This window comes from Nyctereutes procyonoides, unplaced genomic scaffold (assembly GCF_905146905.1).
Source record: "Nyctereutes procyonoides isolate TBG_1078 unplaced genomic scaffold, NYPRO_anot_genome, whole genome shotgun sequence".
NCBI classification, from domain to species: Eukaryota; Metazoa; Chordata; class Mammalia; order Carnivora; family Canidae; genus Nyctereutes; species Nyctereutes procyonoides.
The window spans coordinates 28,644,066-28,661,310 of NW_026575139.1; the positions used below are offsets into that span (position 1 = coordinate 28,644,066).

General features: G+C 48.0%; 1 protein-coding gene across 2 annotated transcripts in view; it reads left to right on the forward strand.

Moving 5' to 3' along the window:
- The first annotated feature begins 10,245 nt into the window (after nucleotides 1-10,245).
- The window catches only part of SLC8A3 (solute carrier family 8 member A3), a 142,008-nt gene continuing 135,008 nt past the window's right edge, over nucleotides 10,246-17,245 (forward strand). For both annotated transcript variants that reach the window (XM_055303562.1, XM_055303564.1), the window contains exon 1: nucleotides 10,246-10,570. The gene's annotated coding sequence lies outside the window, so the exon portion shown is untranslated. The remainder of the gene's footprint in view (nucleotides 10,571-17,245) is intronic.

Genomic DNA, 17,245 nt, shown 5'->3' on the forward strand with positions numbered 1-17,245 from the left:
AGCTTCAGATCTGTCTCTGCAACTGCCCCTGAGGTTTCTTATTTGAACATCCTTCAGGTTTATCAGGTGCAAAATGACATCTTCTCTGCTCCCCAAACATGTTTTCCCTTTCATAGTTCCTTTTTTTAAAAAAAAAAAATTTATTTATTTATTCATGAGAGACACAGAGAGGCAGAGACATAGGCAGAGGGAAAGGTAGGGGAGCCCAATGCGGGGAGCCCGATGTGGGACTTGATCCTGGGACCTTGGGATCATGCCCTGAACCCTGAACCGAAGGCAGACTCTCAATCACAGAACCACCCAGGTGTCCCTCCCCTTTCATGTTTCTAAGCCAGGGCTGCCATCCATCTAGTTTCTCAAGCCAGACACCTGGAAATCGTACTTAGATACCCTTTCTCCATGATATGTTTAGTTAGTCAGCAAATGAGGCCTGCTTATTCCACCATGGAAATATTTTCTCTCAAACAACTCACAGCCTAGTAATAAAACCTTCATAAACAAATGCAGAAATTATGTAAGAGGTAAGAGGATGTGTTGGTGGATATTAGATGAGGTGCTTCTAGCTTCTTAAGAAGACGGCTAAATACCAAGGAAATTATTGTAACCTATGGCTAGAAAAGAAGGTGTAAGTGTCTAAGGTGAGAGAGCAAAGAGAATGCTTTAATGCTGACTGACATGCTATTCTTTTTATTCAACACTAACCACTGTCTACCTGCCATTGGCAGAAACAGCGTCCAAGAGGAGCCCTTTCCACCTGGCTGGTGCCTCCTATAGACATTTAGGGAGGCCCATCTGGGATGGAAGAACACAGTGAGAGACAGAAACTTCAAAGGCATGAAAATCAGGGGCTCTCTTCAAGGGACCTGTTCTCTTGCATAGAAGATGAACAAAGTTCTTCTACCCCTTTGAGTATTCTCAAGGTCATGGTGCCCTGGGAGGGAAGATAGAAGTTGTGAACACTGAACTGAGACCAAGGAACCTGGATGAATAAGAATCCTAATGACCAACAACAGTCTATATATGGTTCTGTGAAAAGACAAATTTGTGAAAAACATAAGACAAGGATATTTTAAGAGTGGAAAATTGCAGACCAATCTCTACCATACATATAGTTACAGAAATCCTTAACAAATTGTAAGCAAACTAAACAATAATACACATAAAAGGATAACACATCACAACCAAGTCCTTTATTTCAGGAATATAAAGTTGGTTTAACATTAGAAAGTGAGTCCAAAATCCTTAAAATAAATAAATAAATAAAATAAAAAGGAATTCCTGGGTGGCTCAGTGGTTGAGCGTCTGCCTTTGGCTCAGGGTGTGATCCAGGGTCCCGGGATCGAGTCCCACATTGGGCTCCCTGCATGGAGCCTGCTTCTCCCTCTGCCTGTTTCTGCCTCTCTCTGTGTGTCTCTCATGAATAAATAAATAAATAAAATCTTTAAAAAAGGAAAAAGAAAATGAGTCCATAAGGGTGCCTGCATGGCTCTGTCAGTTAAGCATCCGACTCCTGATTTCAGCTCAGGTCATGATCTCAGGGTGGTGGATCCAGTCCTGTGTCTGGCTTCCTGTGGAGTCTCCTCTGGATTCTCTCTCTACCTCTCCCTCTGCCCCTTTACCACCTGCACACAAATGTGCTTTCTCACTCTCCCTCTCTCAAAATAAAAAAAAATAACACCTTAAAAAAATAAGTCCATATAATTTACCACTTTAACAGGTTAAGGAAAGATTTCATACAATCATCACAATAGATGTAAAGAAAGCATTTGATATCAGTCAACACAAGTTTACGATTTTTCAAAAAACTTTAAGAAACTAGGAACTAAAGGGAACTTCTTTAATATCATAAAGATTTTCTATGAAGAACATATAGCAAACCTCATATTTAATGGGAAAATGTTGAAACCATTTCTGTTAAGATAAAGAAAAAAACAGATTCCCACTATGTCCACTTCTATTTACCATTGTATTTGATATCCTACCCAGTGTAAAAATGAAAGATTTGAAAGGAAGAAATTTGTAAACATGGTTATATATAAGGAAAATGAATAAAAAAAGCAAAATCTATAACTATGAGGACTACACATTTTACCACTGTCACTGTATACAAAGTAAGTGCACAAAAATCGGTTATGTTTTACTTCCATAAAAACAATTTAATATAATTTTTAATTACAAAAAGAAAACAATACCACTTACTTGATATCACAAAACCTAAATACCAAGGAATAAATCTAAAGAAATATATGAGAGTCCTATACATTGAAAAGTTCAAAACATTACTGGGAGAATTTAAAGATGGCTTAAATAAATAGTTAATCCATATTCATGGGTCAAAAGACTCAATATTATAAAGATGTCAGTTCTCTTTAAATTGATCTATTGATTTGGTGCCATCTTAATTAATATACCAGCAGGCATTTTTGGTGAAAACTGATGAACCGATTCTAAAATTTATTTATTTATTAAAATATTTTATTGATTTATTTGAGACAGAGAAAGAGAGCACAAGTAGGGAGGAGGACCAGAGGAAGAGGGAGAAGCAGACTCCCCGCTGAGCAGGGAGTCCAATGTGGGGCTTGATCCCAGAGCCCTGGGACCATGACCTGAACCAAAGGCAGATGCTTAACTGACTGAGCTACCCAGATGCCCCAATTCTAAAATTTACATATAATTGGAAAGGGCCAAGAATAACCAAGATACTAATGAAAAGAACAAAGCAAAAACGCTCACTCTCTTAAATATCAAGATTTCTTATAAGCTATGGCAATTAAAACATATGACATGAATAAAAGAATAGAAAAATAAACCAATAAAACAGAGTAGAGAGTCCATAAACAGACCCATACGTACATAAATACTTGGTTTGTATCAAAAGGTGACACTGCAGGTGAAATGATCTCTTTTCAACAAATTGTTCTGGGTCATTTGTATGTCTATATGGGAAAAAAAAAGAAATTTCACCCTTTCTTTGCATTAAATAAAAAAAGATAATTCTACAGACCAAAAATACAGAGAACAAGCTGATGGTTGCTAGAGGGAAGGGCAGGGGGTGGGGGGAGGATGGGCAAAAATAGGTCAAGAAGAATGGGAGATCCAGGCTTCCAGTTATGGAATGAATAAGAGATGGGAATAAAAGACACAGCATAGGGAATGTAGTCAATGATATTGTGATAGGGATGTATGGTGACAGATGGGAGCTATACTTGTGGGGAGCATAGCATAACATATACAGAAGTTGAATCACTATATTGTACCCCTGAAACTAATGTAACATTGTGTGTCAATTGTACTCAAATAAAAACATTAAAAAATAAAATTCCTTCTAGAATTTTATTATATATTATATATTATAATTCAATATATAGAATTATATATCTAAATTTGAAAGATACAAACAATAAGAATTCTAGAAGATAACACAGAAAAATATCTTGATGGCCTTGGATAGACAAAGGATCACAGAGCACTTAGGATAAAGAAAACAAATGATAAATGTGCTATGTTAAAACTAAAAGATTTTACTCATCAAAAGATACAATTAAGAGAATTAAAAGGCAAGACACAGACTGAGAGGAGATATTTGCAATGCATGTAATGACAGAGGACTCATATCTAGAATATGTAAAGAACTCTCATGGGTCAATAAGAAACAAACAGACAATCCTCTAGAAAAATAAGCAACAGACTTGATGAGACAAGATTAACAAATGAGGATATCCAAAGGCGAATACATATATGAAAAAGCTCCCACTTCATAGTCACTAGGATAATGTAAATGAAAGCCACAATTAAATACACACTCGCCAGAATGGCTAAAATTAAATAGACTGAGAATACTAAGCACTGCCAACAATGTGATGCAACAATGCTGGGGAGGGGAAGGTGTCTATTGGTACAACCAACTGAAAACTAACATTATCAATTAAAGCTGCATATTCACATGCTGCACGAGCTAGCATGTCTATTCCGAGGTATATACATACTCAAGAGAAGCAAGTACATACGTGAACCAAAACACATGCATGCAAATGTTCATAGCAGCATTATTCAAAATAGTAAAAAAAAATATAACTGGAAACAACACAGACATCAATCATGCAGAGAGTAAAAAATTAAATTGTGGCATATTCACCCAATGGAAACACGGCAAAGAAAAGCAACAACCTGCTGCTACACACACTTTGAATAAACCTTACAGACACACTGTGAGCAGACGCAGTAGTACATTTTATGCTTCCATTTATACAAAGTTCAAAAATCACATAAAATTCATGTAGCATTTCAGAAGTCAGGAGAGAGCTACCTTTGAAGAGAAGGAGGCAGTGTCACTGGGCATAGCATGTGAGGAGTACCTGGGAAACCTGTAATGTTTATTGTTCTGGGTGATGTTTCAATGAAATATAGACACTTTATGAAAATTCTTTGAGCTTATACTTATGACTTGTGTACTTGTCTATATGTGTGTTCTACTTCAATAGACAGTTTAAATAAAGGAAAAGATAGAAACATAATTAAGTGAAAAGTTTTAGGAGTATAAGTTATAAGAAGGTTAAGAATTATATGGGCACTTGGGTGGCTCAGTTGGTTGAGCACCTGACTCTTGGTTTTGGCTCAAGTCATGATTTCAGGGTCCTGGGATCGAGCCCTGCATCAGGCTCCGTGCTCAGCTCAGAGTTAGCTTGAGATTCTCTCTCTCTCTCTCCCTCCAGAATAAATATATCAATCCTAAGACAAAAAGAATGATATAACCCACAGGGAGGAATTGTGTCTTACTAAACTACACTATTATCAAACATTCCTTGGGAAACTTTTCTCTCCCACAAAGCTCCTCCAGAGCATACTTTAAGCTTCAACTTGATTGTCTGCTTCTGCCTCTCCTCAACTGCTATCAGATTTTATAGTCCCAGTGCCGTGGAAGGCTGGCACCTGGGCATAACGGTGTCTGTGACAAGCAGAGCTGAAGGCAGCAAAGGGGAGGCAGGGCTGCTCCTTGTGAAGTGCCTGGGGCCCCATGTCTGGAGAGGCACCAACCCGTGGGCCCTGGGGCGCAATGGTAAATAATGGGGCATAATAGAGTAGCCACATGGAGGGTTCTCAATGCTCACCTCGTCTGCCCCATTGTGCTGCTACACTCTGGAGAAAGAAGGGCATTACCTGCTCTTGTCTGGGTGACCTCATGGGAGTGATTTCTGCCCTTTGAGCGTTCTTCTTCTCTAGAAAGGGCTGCTATGCACCTCCCGATGTGGAGGTGAGAGCTAGCTAACATAATTTTTCCTGAACAGGTCTGACAAACTCCTACTTAGGAGTCTTGGAGTTTGCTGGTTCTGGAAACTTCCTCCCTCAAGCATCAGTGTGGCACCTTCCCCTTCCTCCTTTGAGTTCTCACTCAACTGTCTCTTCATCAATAGAGGTTCCAGGACAAATTCCCCAACTCTCTTCAATTAAAAAGCCTAACGATCCCCCCACTTCCCGCAGCAGTTCCTTATCCTTCTCCTTTGCTTTTTTTTTTTTTTTCTCTACAGCCCATGTATTTTGTTCATTCATTTTTATCATCCGTCTCTTTCCTTTAGGATGTAGGCTCTATGAGGGCAGGGATTTTACCTTCATTGTCCATAGCTGTATCCCCAGCACTTAGAATAGCATCTGGCATAGAGAAGGTGTTCCACAAATAACTTCCTGAGTGAAATAACACACACAAAGGTGCACAGCACAGTGTCACAGCAGGCATTCAGGAAAAGCTGGCTTCCTCCCTTTTTGTTAAATTCCAAAATCCAGGTTGTTTCAAGGTTCCAAATAACCTGAATCAGCTCCTTGAAGTTGGAATATAGCAAACCCTCATAGAATCCACCAGAATACTTGATTCTGTATTAGTCTGCTCTGGCTGCCATAACAAAACACTACAGACTGGGTGGCTCAAACAACGGAGATCTATTTTCTCACAGGCTGGAGGCTGCAAGTCCTAGATCAAGGTGGCAGAAGATTGGATTTCTTCTGAAGCCTCTCTCCTCGGCTTGCAGATGACGGCCTCCTTGCTGTGTCTCTACGTGATCTCCCCACTGCCTATCTGTGTCCTCGTCCTTTTCTTAGAAGAACACCAGTCATCCAACTAGGGCCCACCCGAATGACCTCATTTAACTTCATTATCCCGTTGCCCTCACATTCTGAAGCACAAGGAGGTTACCAGTTCAACCTACATATTTGGGGGCAGGGGGTCACAAATAAGCCTGTAACAGACTCCAACCGGTCCTTGTGGTGTGAGCTCAGTAATTGGGCTGAATCCCTCCTGGTTTCTTGGGGCCCCAGACTTGAAAATGAAGCCTGTGGCTCTTGCTCCTGCTGCTGACAAGAAAGAGGCTCCTTGCTGGCTCTCCTGTGAACATCTCCTTGAGTCCTATCACAACCAGAAATTAGGGAATATACGATGGCAGAAACTGAAGGCAGATTGTCATCAGAATTACTGGTGTTTTGTTTTGTTTTAACCCTGGATGCATGTAGTAGAGAGGGGAAAAGAGTGGGACTCCATCCAGTGTTGAGAGGAGAAAGTTGGTTGTAGAGCTTACAGATGAGGGTAAGCAGGGTAAGGGGGAGCAAGAGCGAATTAACACACATTTGGGGATTACTCAATGTCAGAAACTGTCATCTCCCTGAATCCACACACCAACCGCATGAGTGGATATTACCGTTGCTATTATTTTTTCTCCCATGCTACTGGTGAGGATGCAGAGGCTCAGAATGCAGAACTGGCGTTCGATATCTCAGTCTACCTGGCAGTCAGATAACCCCCGAGAGTCACTGTGCCTATAGCAATGGCTGGGTGTCGATCTACTACCCTCACCTCCCACCTTCCTGCCCAGCCACACCCTGCTGCGTGTAAAAAGAAGATGACGCTCCTGTCGGTTTTTTGGTACTTCCAGGAAAGGACAAGACCAATTCTGTGTGTGTCGTCACTGTTGTTGTTTTAGTGAATGGGTAATGTTCCTTGAAGAAAGAGCGAGAGCTATAAATAGACACAAAGAAGAAAATTCTAGAAAAAGCAAAACTAATCTACAGTGACAGAAAGCAGATCGATGATTGCTTGAGGGGAGGATAACCGCAAAGGGGCTAGGAACCTTTGCGGGTGGGGGGAGATGTAACTGTTCTGTATCTTGATTGTGGTTGTTATACTTGTGTGGACTGTTGTCAAAATCCATTAACCTGGGGCGCCTGAGTGACTCAGTGGGTTAAGCATCTGCCTTCAGCTCAGGTCATGATCCTGGGGTCCTGGGATCCCCTGCTTCTGTTTCTCTCTCTGCTCCACTCCCTATCCCACTCATGCTCACTCTCACTCTGTGAAATAAATAAATAAAACTTTTGAAAAAGACACCCATCAACCTGTACACTTAAAACAGGTGAATTTTATTTTATGTAAATCATGCCTGAATAAAGTTGATTTCAATAGAAAAACAAGTCACTAGGAATCCCACCACTCAAAGATAACCACCATTACCATTCTAGTGTTTTTATGCTGCTAGGGGACACACACACACACACAGACACACACACACAGTGTCACATTCTATATTCTGTTTTTTCTTCTCTCTCAATAACATATCATGGAAACCTTTCCATGTCAATACATGGAATGCTGCACCAGCATTTTTATAATGGTAGACTACACCATTATGTCACACAACACAATCTACTCAACCAATTCTGTTTGAAAATTAAGATGTTTCCAATTTTTCGCTAAACACTGCTACGAATATTCTTGTAACTAAGTATTTGAGCACATTCTTAATTATTGCCGTAGAATAAATTTCTACCAGTAAAATCACTGAGTCAAAAGAGGTCATAGGGACGCCTGGGTGGCTCAGTGGCTGAGCATCTGCCTTTAGCTCAGTGCATGATCCCAGGGCCCTGGGATTGAGGGCCACATCCAGCACCCCATAGGGAGCCTGCTTCTCCCTCTGCCGGTATCTCTGCCTCTCTCTGTGTGACTCTCATGAATAAATAAATAAAATCTTCAAAAAAAGAGGTTCATATTTTTTAAGGAATTTGACATACCTTTCAAAAGTGCCCTGCCTAGGGCAGCCCAGGTGGCTCAGCGGTTTAGCGCCTGCCTTCAGCCCAGGATGTGATCCTGGAGACCTGGGATGGAGTCCCATGTCCGGCTCCCTGCATGGAGCCTGCTTCTCCCTCTGCCTGTGTCTCTGCCTCTCTCTGTGTGTCTCTCATGAATAAATAAATAAAATCTTAAAAAAAAATGCCCTCTCTAAAAGCGATACCAATTTATGCACCCAGAGCCATCTCTGGGTCTTGCCTGTAGGCCAGTGAGCTTGAGGATCTCCATGGAAACAGATATAAGGAAAATGCCATCAATGACATATCATGAAAATCCCCAAACTTTGGAAGTTATTGAAATCTTACAGAGTTAGTGTTTCGGTCCTAACCTTAACTGAACTCCAGGGCCATGAGGGTTCAGGGGTCTGAGATCACAAAGCTCAGTTAGGAGCAAATCCAAGGACTCAAACTCAGCATGGAAACCACCACATGATTTGCTGAAGGAGCACTAAGTCAGGGGATCAGGAAAGAACTCCCGTCGTCCCAGGCTCAGGCGCTTTCTAATTCCCATGCCCACTTGTCTCATCACACCAAACCTTCTTCCAGAACAGTCCCTCAGGGAACCTGCAAGTTGCGCATACAGTTGTGATTATCAGTGAAACTCAGGTTGGCTCCACCTTATCCTAATCCTTGGTTCTGCTGTTTGTGGCCTTGGGATGGTTAGCCTCTCCAGGGCTCCGCTTCCTCAGCAGAAACACAGAGTTAGCAATTGTACTTAATCTCATGGAGCTTTAGGAGGATGACATGAAATAATAGAATCAAATTCATTAGCAAGAGCCTCCGCCCTAAGGAGGTGCTGATTCTTGCTTAGCATTAGTCTTCCTCACTGGTCCCTCATACTTGCCTCAGGCAGCAGAGAGGCCTGAGAGGAACAAGCTCCCAGCCTTAAAATTCTGCCCCAGAATCCATAGTGCTGCCTCTGCAAAGGGCCAGCCAGCCACCGTCCTTATTTTAGATCTGCCTAATGCCATCCATACCCTAGATGAAACCTCATTCTTAGGGGAGGCCTGCCCACCCCTCATGCCTCCAGGACCACGCCTGACAAATATAGAAGAAATTACAGGCATCTGATTTCAGGCTACGTGTGTACACTTTGTCTGAGCCAAGCCCCAAACCCTAGTTCTGCTGCTGCATCAAAAGACCGTCTCTCCTCCAGGCTCCGGGCCCAGAGTAAGCAGCAATTTGGGAGGCAGCCCCCCTCTTATTTTTAGCCTTGAAAACCCAAAAGCCAACATACCAGCACTCACCCAAGCGTCTCTCGCAAGCTGTTGTTTGATTTGGGTTGAGAAAATGACAGGCTGAGTTCTGCACCAAGAACAGAAGAAAAAAAAGAGAGGAGGGGTGGTGGTGGTGGTGGTGGTGGTGGTGGTGGAAAAGGAGTTTTATTTTCCCTCCCCCGCCAACCTCCATCCCCCTCAACTCCTCCCTTAGGCCTGGGTGGACCCTGCCTGGGTAATCGTCCCCTGCTATATTTAAAAACCACAGATGTGTTGGTGGAGACTTAATTTCGGAATTGCAGGCGGCGTCTCCTGAGGACAAGGGGAAAGCCGGTGCCGCGCGCCCGCCTGGCCGCCCTCCCCGCCCGCCGCCCGCCTGGCCGCCCTCCCCGCCCGCCGCCCGCCCGCCCGGAGCCCCGGGCTCCGCGCAATCCAGGTCAGGACCGGCCGCCGAGTCGGGAGCGCCGCGGGGCGCCGGCGATCCGGTGCGTGGCCGCGGGCGAGGGCGGGCGGGCTGGTGCGTGGGCCCCCGGGGCCCCGGGGCCGCGAGGCGCAGGTCCACTTCCCGCGGCTGCTCGGGACGCGATCTGAAAATCCCCCCTCGGCGCGCGAGGATGAATATGCGCGGCTTGTCATTCGGTGCGGCTCCCTGGCTCCCAGCTGATAGGGTGACGTTCGCTTGGGAGGCTTGGAGATTGGCTTTTTGATTTGGCTTCTTGCTGCAGCTTAATGGGCAAAGCTCGCGGCTCGCCCAGAAACCAGCCCCTCGGCGCGTCCCCTCCGCGGTGACGGCGTGCCGGGCGGAGAGCCGGAGCGCGCGCCCAGCCCCGGGAAAGCCCCGGCGACGCGGCCGCGAGCCGGGGTCCCTCCGAGCCGCCAGGGCGCGCCGGGCCGCCCGCCTGCCCGCCCCTCCCGGCAGGGATCCCCCACCCCCCGCGCTGCCGGTGCCCGGGACTCCGGGCCTCCCCGGGCTCAGTCCCGAGCCCCCGCTCCGGCCCGGGCTCCTGCGGGGGTCCTCGGGGGGGGCTCTCCCCGGTCCTCCCCGGGCCCCCCTCGCTGAAGGCTGCGAGCCCGGGAGCCCCGCGGGCGGCGGCGGCTGCCGACTGACATGCCCCGGACGCGGCTGCGGCCGGCGGGCAGCCCGCGGGGGCGATGAGCCTCTGCGGCCGCTGAGCAGCCGGGCGGCGGGGCGTCGCGCACCTCCCCCCCCCCCGACTTGGCCACTCCGCTCGGGAGACCGGGAGGAAACGGTGAGTAATGGGGTGAGCCTCCTGCCCCTCCCCCGCAGCGGGCGGCCGGGGCTGGGGGCTTGGGACGCCCCCCGGAGGGTTCCCGCTGGCGAATGCTGGTGTCAGTTAAGTTATTTCTCAAGATCATTCACACAAGCTGCCTTCCCGTGGGTTTAGTGCCCCAGGAGGTGGGGGAGGGTGCCTCGGAAAGTGGACGTTTTGTCTGCGGAGCTGGCGGGGGCATTGTGGCAGAGTGTCTGGGGGGATCGGCGGCGGGGGGGCGCAGACCCAGGCGCCGGGCGTGTGTGTGCGCTCGGGCGGCGGGTGCGCCCCCGGGAGGCTGACGCTGCGGCGCGGGCGGGCGGCACGGGGCCTGGGTGCGGGCCGTGCTCCCGGGGCTGCGAGTGCCCGCGGGGGTCGGGGGCTCGGAGCCGAGCGCGTTACCCCGCGGCGCGCGCCCGCCCGCGCACACGCACACGCACACACACACACGCACACACACACACACGCACACACACACACACACGCACACACACACACACGCACACACACACACACGCGCGCGCGCGCCCAAGCCCGGGACTCCGGCGCGGCGGGTCGGGAGCTGCAGCCCAGGCGCACCGGCCCGCCGTGGCCCAGGGGGCGGGGAGAGGGAGGGGTTCTCGGGGCCCGCGCCCTCCGGACCGCGGGGGTCCGGGCGGGCCTCGGCCGGGTGGGGAGACGCGAGGTGCATAACTAACCCATCCCCGCCACCCTCCCCAGCACACACACGCACACACACTCACGGACGCACACAGGCCCCCACTCGGAGGCTTAGCGCTGCTCTGCAGACCCTGCCTGACCTGCCCCCAGGACCCGAGCCCCTGGGGAAGATGAAGAAAGCGATTTGCTCCGGGGGGTGGGGGGGGGAGGAAGCGGTTTTTCGTCTTTATTCATTGAGTTTTATTTTTAACCGTGGAGGGAGTGGAGGGGGGTGGTTAAATAGAACAAATGTCTTTAATGCAGTGCCATAAATTTACCCGCTTGCTGCCCGCCTCTCTCTCCCTCCTTCCCTCCCTCCCTCCCTCCCTCCCTCTCTCCCTCTCTCTCTCTCTCTCTCCCTCACTTATCTTTTCTGGAGACTAAAAAACCCTAAACGTTTGCTGGTTCAGTCTCCTGGGCAGAGGGTTGAAATTGGGGCAGGTTCTCAGAAAGGCAGGCTGCGAAGCCCTGGGCTCCCCGGTGGTCAAGAAACACCCCGAGCGGAGGGACTTGTGGGTACGTGATGGGCACGCAGCCGGCCTACTGGTGGGGCACCGAAAGGGAAGCCTCCGGGCCTCTGGCGACCTGGTGACTTGCAGCCGCCTGTGATTAATCTTCCACAGCTGTTGTGCCCCATCCACTTGAGCTGAGCTCTTGTTTACCTCGATTTTCAAATATAGCTGCTGCGCCATGCTCTTCCTGAAATAGGGGATTGGAGCACTCCATAGGGGCGCCGGCCTCCTGCTGGCTTCTTCTGTTTAACCGGCTGGCAAGTTTGAGAGGAACCTGCCTTTTCATGCCTTGCGGTCCCTCACGGGAGGGGGGGTTGGTTGATCCAGAGCTTAGGGTGCTGATCACCCCAGCTCCTCATTGCCATCTATGATTCCTTTACGCAGTCCCCACACACATGTCCACTCCCTAACCTTTCTTCTAAAATAAAATATGGATGTTGGATTGAGAAGAAGCAGATGGGGCCTACAGATCTGAACTTGAAATCGTTCTTGAACTTCATGGAGACGGAAAGGCTATTCATGCAGTTTTCTGTACTTGGAATGCTTTCTTGTTCTTCCAACACCTCTGAACTCCAACTCCATTCTTGTCAAATGTAGTCCTGTTCTCCTTCCAGCTCTTAGGTCATTGGTTACTTCCTCAAGGAAGCCTTCCATACCTTCTCTGACTGGGCCAGAACCTCTGCCTTCCAGTCAGAGAAGAAAGAACGGAGTTATCAAACTGACCCTGTAAAAACCATTTCCTTCCTTTCAGCTCCTTCCTGATCTGGAATGCTGAGGCTGAGGGAGTGTGCTCTTGCCCCATCCCTGCCCCGTTCCTGTGCCAGGTGGCACCTTGTATAGTCTCTGGGCATGGTTGCTGGGATTGTCCATGGGTAGTGACTGGGGGCATTGTTCCTTGGCCTGAGTGGTCCAGTCACTGCTCACAATCTGGATTTGGGGGAACATGTCCCGAATCTTGGCTTCTCTTTAAGCTACCATGATTGGGTAAGAAGAGAGGGTAACCTCCTTTTCACTCAGCCTGGTTGTTTTGCATTAGAGGGTCAAATATCGGGTGAGGCTCAGTCAGCTATTTATTCAATAATATTCCACAACAGCCTACTGTGCCAGGCATTTGCTGGGTATAGAGGCAAATAAAATAGAATGGTCCTTTTCCTCAAACATACATGCATTCCAGCAGGGACAATCAACTAGTGATTCCTTTCAGTGGAGGGTAAATCCCCGGTACAGTGGAAGCATATAGAGAGATCACCTCTCCATAGGGGCTTGCTTCAAGAGGACTTCTAGGGACAGCTAATCCTACCAAGAAAGGATGAGTAGGGGTTGGCTTTGGTGGAAGTGAGGAAGGGGAGTGGGGAGAAAGGGTTGGGACAGAAGGGATCCACATGCAAACATAACGTGGATAAAGGCTCTTCCAAATGATTGAAGACAGAGGGTACAGTTCAAGGGAAGAAGTCTAGAGGACTCTAGGGGCCAAACCTACAAGGGCTGGTACTCCATGCCAAGGATTTTCACTGTTTCCACTGGGGGTTTAGGAAATGCACAGTCAGATTAGCATTTGAGAAGGTATGTTGAGACTGGAATATAGGGAGAGAGATGGAGGTGAGGAGTCGGGAGGCCGTGAAGCCCAGTGCATCCTCTGGGTGGCCTAAGAGGGTGGGTTCCTCTTTCAGTTTTAGTGTAGATACCAGAGCTGTTCTTTTAGGAAGATGTTCCACCATTTTCTTTAATGAGATTGGCTTGAGTTTGGTTGTCTGTGTTTTGAATGGGCACTCTAAACCCAGTGCTAGACAGGGTACCTCTCTAAAAGGGAAAAGAAAAAATGGCTCCAGCAGGTAGGTGTAAGACACACTTCCTGGCCTACTGAGCTGCAGAGCAAGGTAAACCCCCAAAGATCTGAGACTCCAAAGACTGGGAAAGGTCTCAAGAAGGAGCCCGGATGGATAAGAATAGATTTAGATCCATGTTTGGATCCATAGCGATTATTGAGCAAGACATTTAGACAGGAAGAATCACATGTGTTTGTATATGCATATGTGTAGTTTTTGATAATGTGGAGAGTGAATAAAGGCTAATTCCAGAATCAAGCATATTTGGATATGCTACACAGAGTCACGTCTACTGAGGCAACAGTTCTATTTCATCCTGGATGAAATTTTCTGCTTTGATACTTGGAATGACAAATAATGCTTTCCTGGTTGTATGGCAGGAGGGCTGGGTCATGTGGGGCCTGAATCTGGAAGTGGGACTGGAAACTATAATCCTGCCCTGGCTTCCCCGTGGTAATTTCCTCATTGCTTGCGAGGAGAGGACCTCAGGGTAATGCAGGGTAATGCTCCCCCTAGAGAATGAAGCCAAACACCATGCACCCTGATCTTCCCCCACTTTGTTCCTCCTCCTCTCCTGGCACTGGTCTCAGAGTAAAAAAGATCTCTGTTCCCCTTGGGCACAGAGCCCAGGGGCAACCCCGGCTCTGTGGTCATCATCATCCAGCCTTTCATGCTTTCCCCTCCAGCACTGGATCCCCGCCCCCAACTGTAAGCAGGCTCAGCAGGCCCCAGCCTAAAAAGGACATCCTCTGTCTAACTCCTACGCGTTCACGCTCCCTTTCCATGCAGCTTTCACCAAACTCTTGAGCTTCTAGAGTAAACATCTGTCTCCGTTTTGCCACCACTCATGCATTCGTTTAGCCCCAAGCTTTCCCACGTTTCTCTACCTTCCGCCCAACTGTCACCCACCAAGGACATCTCATCTCCCTGAATGTAATATCTGGTTTCTGATCCCTCCCCTGCCCCCCTGCCCCCTGCCAGAGAAGATTGACTGTTAGCTCCAGAAACTTTCCCCCTCTTGGCTCTCCGGGACCCACAGCTCTCCACGTGGTCCCCCCCCTTCTACCTCCTCTCCAGGAGTCTTTCCTCCCTCCTGCTGACCCCTTCTCCACTGCCCCTTGGCGCACTGCCTCGTGGTTTGTGCTTTGCCTGCTACTCCTCTGACACTGTAGCTCTCCAAGCCCCGTGTCTTGTTTCCAGCCACTCACACAATATCTCCGACAAGATGTCCCCTCAGCTCCTCAAGTTGAGTTTCTACTAAACTGACATCGCCTTTGTCCTTAGGAGCTACTTCTCTTGACTTCTCACTTTCTGTGGATGGTTCCAGTCAACTTCTGGTCACTTGGGCAAAAATCCCCGAGTTTATCTTTGACTCCTCTACTTCATCCCTGAATATTGCTGCTGTCGATTAAGTCCACCCCCACCTTCTCTATTCCTCCCACCAGCACCTGAGTGCATTTGATCACCTCTTAAAAAATTGGCATGATAACAGTAATAGTTGTTGTTAACAGCAGCCAACATTTGTGCCTTTACCACCTGTTAGCTACCCTGTTGCAAAGTGCTTTTCATTGATTTTCTCATTCAGTCTTTACCATCACCCTATCAAGTAGTTGCTATTATTGTCATCCTGAATAAATTAGCTTTCTAATGTCTTCCCGGCTTCAACCTCTTGGTCCTTCAATTCATGTTAAGATGGGTACAAGATCCCCCCCCCCGCTAAAACACCCTTCTGGGCCTGTCATTTTCCTTCACAGAAACCTTGCAGGGCCTCCCATGTTTGGCAGCTGTCCCCCTGCCTGCACTCAGAGCCCTCCGTGGCCTGAGCCAAGGTTCACATCTTATGGGTCCTGTGTAGGCACCTCCATAAACTTGTCCTTTCCTCTTCTGTGCCTTTGTTCACAGTTTACCTTTCACTGAGAAGCCTACCCGCCCCTCGGTGTTCAATTCAAGTGCTTCTTCCTCAGGGGAGCTTCAATGGAGAGCCACCCCTTCCTCTGAATTTTGATAACATGGTCTCTGTTTTTCGTGAGGCCCTTAGACTTACTGAAATGGAGGTGTGTTGCTTTTTTTTTTTTAAAAGACTTTATTTATTTATTAATGAGAGATACAGAGAGAGAGAGAGAGAGAGAGAGAGAGAGAGAGAGAGAGAGAGAGAGAGGCAGAGACACAGGCAGAGGGAGAAGCATGCTCCATGCAGGGAGCCTGATGTGGGACTCGATCCCGGGACCCCAGGATCATGCCCAGTGCTGAAGGTGGCGCTAAACCGCTGAGCCCCCCCCCCCCCCCCCCCCCCCCGGGCTGCCCTGTTGCTTTGTTTTTGCACATGGTCTTGCCACCCTTCTGGGACCAAGTGCTTTCTCTCTCCCAGTCTCTGTCACGTGATACTTGAGACACAGTGGGTGTTCAGTGAAAAATGAAGGAGTGAATAAATGAATAACCTTCCTCATTTTTGAGGTCGGTGAAACAAGGTCAAGAAAGGGGATCTGCACCATTTATCATTAAAGAGGCCAGTGGTGGAGTCAAAAACCAAACTAGGAGCAGGCAATGTGGTGTAACAGAAGAAGCATTGAACTGTAGAAGTTTAGGTGTTAGTTCTTATCTGACGACTGCAGGCAAGACCCACTCCGCTCTGTGGGCCTTCAATCCCTTATCCATCAGAAAGGGTTACGTTGGATGTGTTGACTTTTAAGCTACCCCCTTGGCCTGACAATTCTATATCCTGTGAGGCTTGTTCCACACCCTATAGATCGCCTCCTACTGAGAATACTTTTAGTTCTGACAGTATCTTTTGTTTCAGAACCTTCTAGTTACAAGTTGAAGCCTCCAGTGTGTCTTATCACATGGGGTTTCTAGAGATCAGCATGGCCAGCCAACTCAACTCTCTGGATGCGTGGCCTACACAGTACCCTGAGCTGGTGGAGTGCTCTGGTGGCCCTGGGTTGGCACTCCTGCTTGGAGTCACCTCCCACTACAACACTCCAGGGCATTCACAGAATGACTGGTACTGCTCTAGACCCTACGTGCTTCAGCCAGTCTAGTCTCAGCCCTCGCACTGCTCCCCTTATTTAGAGCCATGTAGATTCTGTTGAGAATCTACGGGGGACTACTTTGCTCAGCAGCTTTCCAGAGGCTGTGCCCACCTCCTGCCACACAAGTATTTTCTCTCCCCTGTGAGACTGGAAGAATCATGTTGAGCCCCTCAGGAAGACCTAATGGGGGAGTCATCCTCTAGGGGAATCCTTAGAGGAGTGAGGAGAGTGCACAGCTGCCCCCAGTCCTGAGTCTGCCCCTGGCACCCTCTTGTTGAAGGAGGGCCCAGGGTGTCCTATTGCTGATTATACAAGAGAATCCCCCAGTCATAGCTCAGAGAGATGACTTTGACTGCTTGCCAGAGCCCCTTTGTTCTCTATTCAGGCAATGATATGATTTAATTCCACATTTCAACATTGGAAAATTAAGAGAAATTAAATGGCATTAAAATAAATCAGGCTCCTGGAGAAGGAGCCGAGGCAAAGGTACATAAAGGCAGCTAATCACCAGCTTTCTCTTGATGGGCAGGTAACAGGGCAGGGGGATGGCAGCCCTCTCTGTGGGTGACCTGAAAGATAAGGCCCAGG